We start from the raw sequence: 8,239 nt of genomic DNA, 5'->3' as shown, positions 1-8,239 counted from the left end.
TTTCGTGTACATCTTCCATCAGTAATATAAACGGAAAATGAGGAACATTTCAGTTAATTTTAATGAAAACACATTGATTTTTATCATTTGTATTGGAAACAACATTGTCATATGTCTTTTGTTGGATTTAAATAATACTTCGCTCTATGATTCGAAGTTAAAATCCACAAATTTGGAATAATAGTGATTTTTTCACGTTTTCATGTAGTTTGATATTACGTAAATATATTCATTTTTACCAATATTTCGATACTATTTCATGTAGTATCACGACATGTGATTTGGCCTTCATATCTCAGATTTTCGCATAATATTGCATTTTAAGCAAGTTTTCTTGCATTTTTGTTTCGTATCATCGAATTTAGCAATATTTTGACGTTTATCATCCCCTTTTCCTTTATGTGATTTAAACAAAATATCATCGAATTAGGCAATATTTTGCTGTTTTTTTCCACGTTTTTGTGAATTTCCAGTTTATTGTTGATAATTCAATAAATATACGATAAAAATGATACAAACACATAATTGATTAGATAATAACCCTAAATACTTCATTTTCAATCATCTATTTGTTTCTCGTTGAAATACTGAGTAAGATATTGAAAAGGGGAGAAGTTCTGTTTTTATTGCATATATCGACGTTTCAGCCGGAATAGAGCGGTTTTACGTGTACATCTTCCATCGGTAATATAAACGGAAAATCAGGAACATTTTAGTTAATTCTAATGAAAACAAATTGATTTTTATCATTTGTATTGGAAACAACATTGTCATATGCCTTTTCTTGGATCTAAATAATACGAAACCTCGCTTTATGATTCGAAGTTAAAATCCTTAAATTTGGTATAATAGTGACTTTTTTCACGTTTTTCATGTAGTTTTAAATTACGTAAATATATTCATTTTTACCAATATTTCGATACTATTTCATGTAGTATCACGATATGTGATTTGGCCTTCAAATCTCAGAATATCGCATAATATTGCATTTTAAGCAAGTTTTCTTGCATTTTGTTTCGTACTAAAAATCATCGAATTTAGTAATATTTTGACGTTTATCATCTCCTTTTTCCTTTATGTGATATAAACAAAATATCATCGAATTAGGCAATATTTTGCAGTTTTTCCACGTTTTGTAAATTTCCAGTTTATTGTTATTAATTCATTAAATATACGATAAAAATGATACAAACTCATAACTGATTAGATAATAACCTTAAATACTTCATTTTCAATCATCTATTTGTTTCTCGTTAAAATACTGAGTAAGATATTGAAAAGGGGAGAAGTTCGGTTTTTATTGCATATATCGACGTTTCAGCCGGAATAGAGCGATTTTACGTGTACATCTTCCATCGGTAATACAAACGGAAAATCAGGAACATTTTAGTTAATTCTAATGAAAACACATTGATTTTTATCATTTGTATTGGAAACAACATTGTCACATGCCTTTTCTTGGATCTAAATAATACGAAACCTCGCTTTGTGATTCGAAGTTAAAATCCTCAAATTTGGTATAATAGTGACTTTTTTCACGTTTTTCATGCAGTTTTATATTACGTAAATATATTCAATTTTACCAATATTTCGATACTATTTCATGTAGTATCACGATATGTGATATGGCCTTCAAATCTCAGAATATCGCATAATATTGCATTTTAAGCAAGTTTTCTTGCATTTTGTTTCGTACTAAAAATCATCGAATTTAGTAATATTTTGACGTTTATCATCCCCTTTTCCTTTATGTGATTTAAACAAAATATCATCAAATTAGGCAATATTTTGTCGTTTTTCCACGTTTTTGTGAATTTTCAGTTTATTGGTATTAATTCATTATATATACGATAAAAATGATGCAAAACACGTAATTAATTAGATAATAAACTTAAACACTTCATCTTCAATCATCTATTTGTTTCTCGTTGAGATACTGAGTAAGATATTGAAAAGGGGAGAAGTTCGGTTTTTATTGCATATATCGACGTTTCAGCCGGATTTGTGCGGTTTTACGTGTAAATATTCCATCAGTAATATAAACGGAAAATCAGGAACATTTTAGTTCATTCTAATTAAAACACATTGATTTTTATCATTTGTATTGGAAACAACATTGTCATATGTCTTTTCTTGGATCTAAATAATACGAAACCTCGCTTTATGATTCGAAGTTAAAACCTCAAATTTGGAATAATAGTGACTTTTTTCACGTTTTTCATGTATTTTGATATTACATAAATATATTCATTTTTACCAATATTTCGATACTCTTTCATGTAGTATCACGATATGTGATTTGGCCTTCATATCTCAGAATTTCGCATAATATTGCATTCTAAGTGGGTTTTCTTGCATTTTGTTTCGTACTATAAATCATCGAATTTAATAATATTTTGACGTTTATCATCTCCTTTTTCCTTTATGTGATTTAAACAAAATATCATCAAATTAGGCAATATTTTGCAGTTTTTCCACGTTTTTGTAAATTTTCAGTTTATTGTTACTAATTCATTAAATATACGATAAAAATGATACAAACACATAATTGATTAGATAATAACCTTAAATACTTCATTTTCAATCATCTATTTGTTTCTCGTTAAAATACTGAGTAAGATATTGAAAAGGGGAGAAGTTCGGTTTTTATAGCATATATCGACGTTTCAGCCGGAATAGAGCGGTTTTACGTGTACATCTTCCATCAGTAATATAAACGGAAAATCAGGAACATTTCAGTTAATTCTAATGAAAACACATTGATTTTTATCATTTGTCTTGGAAACAACATTGTCATATGTCTTTTGTTGGATTTAAATAATACTTCGCTCTATGATTCGAAGTTAAAATCCACAAATATGGAATAATAGTGATTTTTTCACGTTTTCATGTAGTTTGATATTACGTAAATATATTCATTTTTACCAATATTTCGATACTATTTCATGTAGTATCACGATATGTGATTTGGCCTTCATATCTCAGATTTTCGCATAATATTGCATTTTAAGCAAGTTTTCTTGCATTTTTGTTTCGTATCATCGAATTTAGCAATATTTTGACGTTTATCATCCCCTTTTCCTTTATGTGATTTAGACAAAATATCATCGAATTAGGCAATATTTTGCTGTTTTTTTCCACGTTTTTGTGAATTTCCAGTTTATTGTTGATAATTCATTAAATATACGATAAAAATGATACAAACATATAATTGATTAGATAATAACCCTAAATACTTCATTTTCAATCATCTATTTGTTTCTCGTTGAAATACTGAGTAAGATATTGAAAAGGGGAGAAGTTCGGTTTTTATTGCATATATCGACGTTTCAGCCGGAATAGAGCGATTTTACGTGTACATCTTCCATCGGTAATACAAACGGAAAATCAGGAACATTTTAGTTAATTCTAATGAAAACACATTGATTTTTATCATTTGTATTGGAAACAACATTGTCACATGCCTTTTCTTGGATCTAAATAATACGAAACCTCGCTTTGTGATTCGTAGTTAAAACCTCAAATTTGGAATAATAGTGACTTTTTTCACGTTTTTCATGTATTTTGATATTACGTAAATATATTCATTTTTACCAATATTTCGATACTCTTTCATGTAGTATCACGATATGTGATTTGGCCTTCATATCTCAGAATTTCGCATAATATTGCATTCTAAGTGGGTTTTCTTGCATTTTGTTTCGTACTATAAATCATCGAATTTAATAATATTTTGACGTTTATCATCTCCTTTTTCCTTTATGTGATTTAAACAAAATATCATCAAATTAGGCAATATTTTGCAGTTTTTCCACGTTTTTGTGAATTTCCAGTTTATTGTTGATAATTCATTAAATATACGATAAAAATGATACAAACATATAATTGATTAGATAATAACCCTAAATACTTCATTTTCAATCATCTATTTGTTTCTCGTTGAAATACTGAGTAAGATATTGAAAAGGGGAGAAGTTCTGTTTTTATTGCATATATCGACGTTTCAGCCGGAATAGAGCGGTTTTACGTGTACATCTTCCATCGGTAATATAAATGGAAAATCAGGAACATTTTAGTTAATTCTAATGAAAACAAATTGATTTTTATCATTTGTATTGGAAACAACATTGTCATATGCCTTTTCTTGGATCTAAATAATACGAAACCTCGCTTTATGATTCGAAGTTAAAATCCTTAAATTTGGTATAATAGTGACTTTTTTCACGTTTTTCATGTAGTTTTAAATTACGTAAATATATTCATTTTTACCAATATTTCGATACTATTTCATGTAGTATCACGATATGTGATTTGGCCTTCAAATCTCAGAATATCGCATAATATTGCATTTAAAGCAAGTTTTCTTGCATTTTGTTTCGTACTAAAAATCATCGAATTTAGTAATATTTTGACGTTTATCATCTCCTTTTTCCTCTATGTGATATAAACAAAATATCATCGAATTAGGCAATATTTTGCAGTTTTTCCACGTTTTGTAAATTTCCAGTTTATTGTTATTAATTCATTAAATTTACGATAAAAATGATACAAATTCATAACTGATTAGATAATAACCTTAAATACTTCATTTTCAATCATCTATTTGTTTCTCGTTAAAATACTGAGTAAGATATTGAAAAGGGGAGAAGTTCGGTTTTTATTGCATATATCGACGTTTCAGCCGGAATAGAGCGATTTTACCTGTACATCTTCCATCGGTAATACAAACGGAAAATCAGGAACATTTTAGTTAATTCTAATGAAAACACATTGATTTTTATCATTTGTATTGGAAACAACATTGTCATATGTCTTTTGTTGGATCTAAATAATACGAAACCTCGCTCTATGATTCGAAGTAAAAATCCTCAAATTTGGTATAATAGTAACTTTTTCACGTTTTTGATGTAGTTTTATATTACGTAAATATATTCAATTTTACCAATATTTCGATACTATTTCATGTAGTATCACGATATGTGATATGGCCTTCAAATCTCAGAATATCGCATAATATTGCATTTTAAGCAAGTTTTCTTGCATTTTCTTTCGTACTAAAAATCATCGAATTTAGTAATATTTTGACGTTTATCATCCCCTTTTCCTTTATGAGATTTAAACAAAATATCATCAAGTTAGGCAATATTTTGCCGTTTTTCCACGTTTTTGTGAATTTTCAGTTTATTGGTATTAATTCATTATATATACGATAAAAATGATGCAAAACACGTAATTAATTAGATAATAAACTTAAACACTTCATCTTCAATCATCTATTTGTTTCTCGTTGAAATACTGAGTAAGATATTGAAAAGGTGAGAAGCTCGGTTTTTATTGCATATATCGACGTTTCAGCCGGATTTGTGCGGTTTTACGTGTAAATATTCCATCAGTAATATAAACGGAAAATCAGGAACATTTTAGTTCATTCTAATTAAAACACATTGATTTTTATCATTTGTATTGGAAACAACATTGTCATATGTCTTTTCTTGGATCTAAATAATACGAAACCTCGCATTATGATTCGAAGTTAAAACCTTAAATTAGGTATAATAGTGACTTTTTTCACGTTTTTCATGTAGTTTAATATTACGTAAATATATTCATTTTTACCAATATTTCGATACTCTTTCATGTAGTATCACGATATGTGATTTGGCCTTCATATCACAGAATTTCGCATAATATTGCATTTTAAGCAAGTTTTCTTGCATTTTGTTTCGTACTATAAATCATCGAATTTAGTAATATTTTGACGTTTATCATCTCCTTTTTCCTTTATGTGATTTAAACAAAATATCATCAAATTAGGCAATATTTTGCAGTTTTTCCACGTTTTTGTAAATTTTCAGTTTATTGTTATTAATTCATAAAATATACGATAAAAATGATACAAACACATAATTGATTAGATAATAACCTTAAATACTTCATTGTCAATCATCTATTTGTTTCTCGTTAAAATACTGAGTAAGATATTGAAAAGGGGAGAAGTTCGGTTTTTATAGCATTTATCGACGTTTCAGCCGGAATAGAGCGGTTTTACGTGTACATCTTCCATCAGTAATATAAACGGAAAATGAGGAACATTTCAGTTAATTTTAATGAAAACACATTGATTTTTATCATTTGTATTGGAAACAACATTGTCATATGTCTTTTGTTGGATTTAAATAATACTTCGCTCTATGATTCGAAGTTAAAATCCACAAATTTGGAATAATAGTGATTTTTTCACGTTTTCATGTAGTTTGATATTACGTAAATATATTCATTTTTACCAATATTTCGATACTATTTCATGTAGTATCACGACATGTGATTTGGCCTTCATATCTCAGATTTTCGCATAATATTGCATTTTAAGCAAGTTTTCTTGCATTTTTGTTTCGTATCATCGAATTTAGCAATATTTTGACGTTTATCATCCCCTTTTCCTTTATGTGATTTAAACAAAATATCATCGAATTAGGCAATATTTTGCTGTTTTTTTCCACGTTTTTGTGAATTTCCAGTTTATTGTTGATAATTCATTAAATATACGATAAAAATGATACAAACATATAATTGATTAGATAATAACCCTAAATACTTCATTTTCAATCATCTATTTGTTTCTCGTTGAAATACTGAGTAAGATATTGAAAAGGGGAGAAGTTCTGTTTTTATTGCATATATCGACGTTTCAGCCGGAATAGAGCGGTTTTGCGTGTACATCTTCCATCGGTAATATAAACGGAAAATCAGGAACATTTTAGTTAATTCTAATGAAAACAAATTGATTTTTATCATTTGTATTGGAAACAACATTGTCATATGCCTTTTCTTGGATCTAAATAATACGAAACCTCGCTTTATGATTCGAAGTTAAAATCCTTAAATTTGGTATAATAGTGACTTTTTTCACGTTTTTCATGTAGTTTTAAATTACGTAAATATATTCATTTTTACCAATATTTCGATACTATTTCATGTAGTATCACGATATGTGATTTGGCCTTCAAATCTCAGAATATCGCATAATATTGCATTTAAAGCAAGTTTTCTTGCATTTTGTTTCGTACTAAAAATCATCGAATTTAGTAATATTTTGACGTTTATCATCTCCTTTTTCCTCTATGTGATATAAACAAAATATCATCGAATTAGGCAATATTTTGCAGTTTTTCCACGTTTTGTAAATTTCCAGTTTATTGTTATTAATTCATTAAATTTACGATAAAAATGATACAAATTCATAACTGATTAGATAATAACCTTAAATACTTCATTTTCAATCATCTATTTGTTTCTCGTTAAAATACTGAGTAAGATATTGAAAAGGGGAGAAGTTCGGTTTTTATTGCATATCTCGACGTTTCAGCCGGAATAGAGCGATTTTACGTGTACATCTTCCATCGGTAATACAAACGGAAAATCAGGAACATTTTAGTTAATTCTAATGAAAACACATTGATTTTTATCATTTGTATTGGAAACAACATTGTCATATGTCTTTTGTTGGATCTAAATAATACGAAACCTCGCTCTATGATTCGAAGTAAAAATCCTCAAATTTGGTATAATAGTAACTTTTTTCACGTTTTTGATGTAGTTTTATATTACGTAAATATATTCAATTTTACCAATATTTCGATACTATTTCATGTAGTATCACGATATGTGATATGGCCTTCAAATCTCAGAATATCGCATAATATTGCATTTTAAGCAAGTTTTCTTGCATTTTCTTTCGTACTAAAAATCATCGAATTTAGTAATATTTTGACGTTTATCATCCCCTTTTCCTTTATGAGATTTAAACAAAATATCATCAAATTAGGCAATATTTTGCCGTTTTTCCACGTTTTTGTGAATTTTCAGTTTATTGGTATTAATTCATTATATATACGATAAAAATGATGCAAAACACGTAATTAATTAGATAATAAACTTAAACACTTCATCTTCAATCATCTATTTGTTTCTCGTTGAAATACTGAGTAAGATATTGAAAAGGGGAGAAGCTCGGTTTTTATTGCATATATCGACGTTTCAGCCGGATTTGTGCGGTTTTACGTGTAATTATTCCATCAGTAATATAAACGGAAAATCAGGAACATTTTAGTTCATTCTAATTAAAACACATTGATTTTTATCATTTGTATTGGAAACAACATTGTCATATGTCTTTTCTTGGATCTAAATAATACGAAACCTCGCATTATGATTCGAAGTTAAAACCTTAAATTAGGTA

Source organism: Procambarus clarkii, chromosome 46 (genome assembly GCF_040958095.1).
Source record: "Procambarus clarkii isolate CNS0578487 chromosome 46, FALCON_Pclarkii_2.0, whole genome shotgun sequence".
NCBI lineage: Eukaryota > Metazoa > Arthropoda > Malacostraca > Decapoda > Cambaridae > Procambarus > Procambarus clarkii.
Note: the sequence above shows the minus strand (reverse complement) of the source record.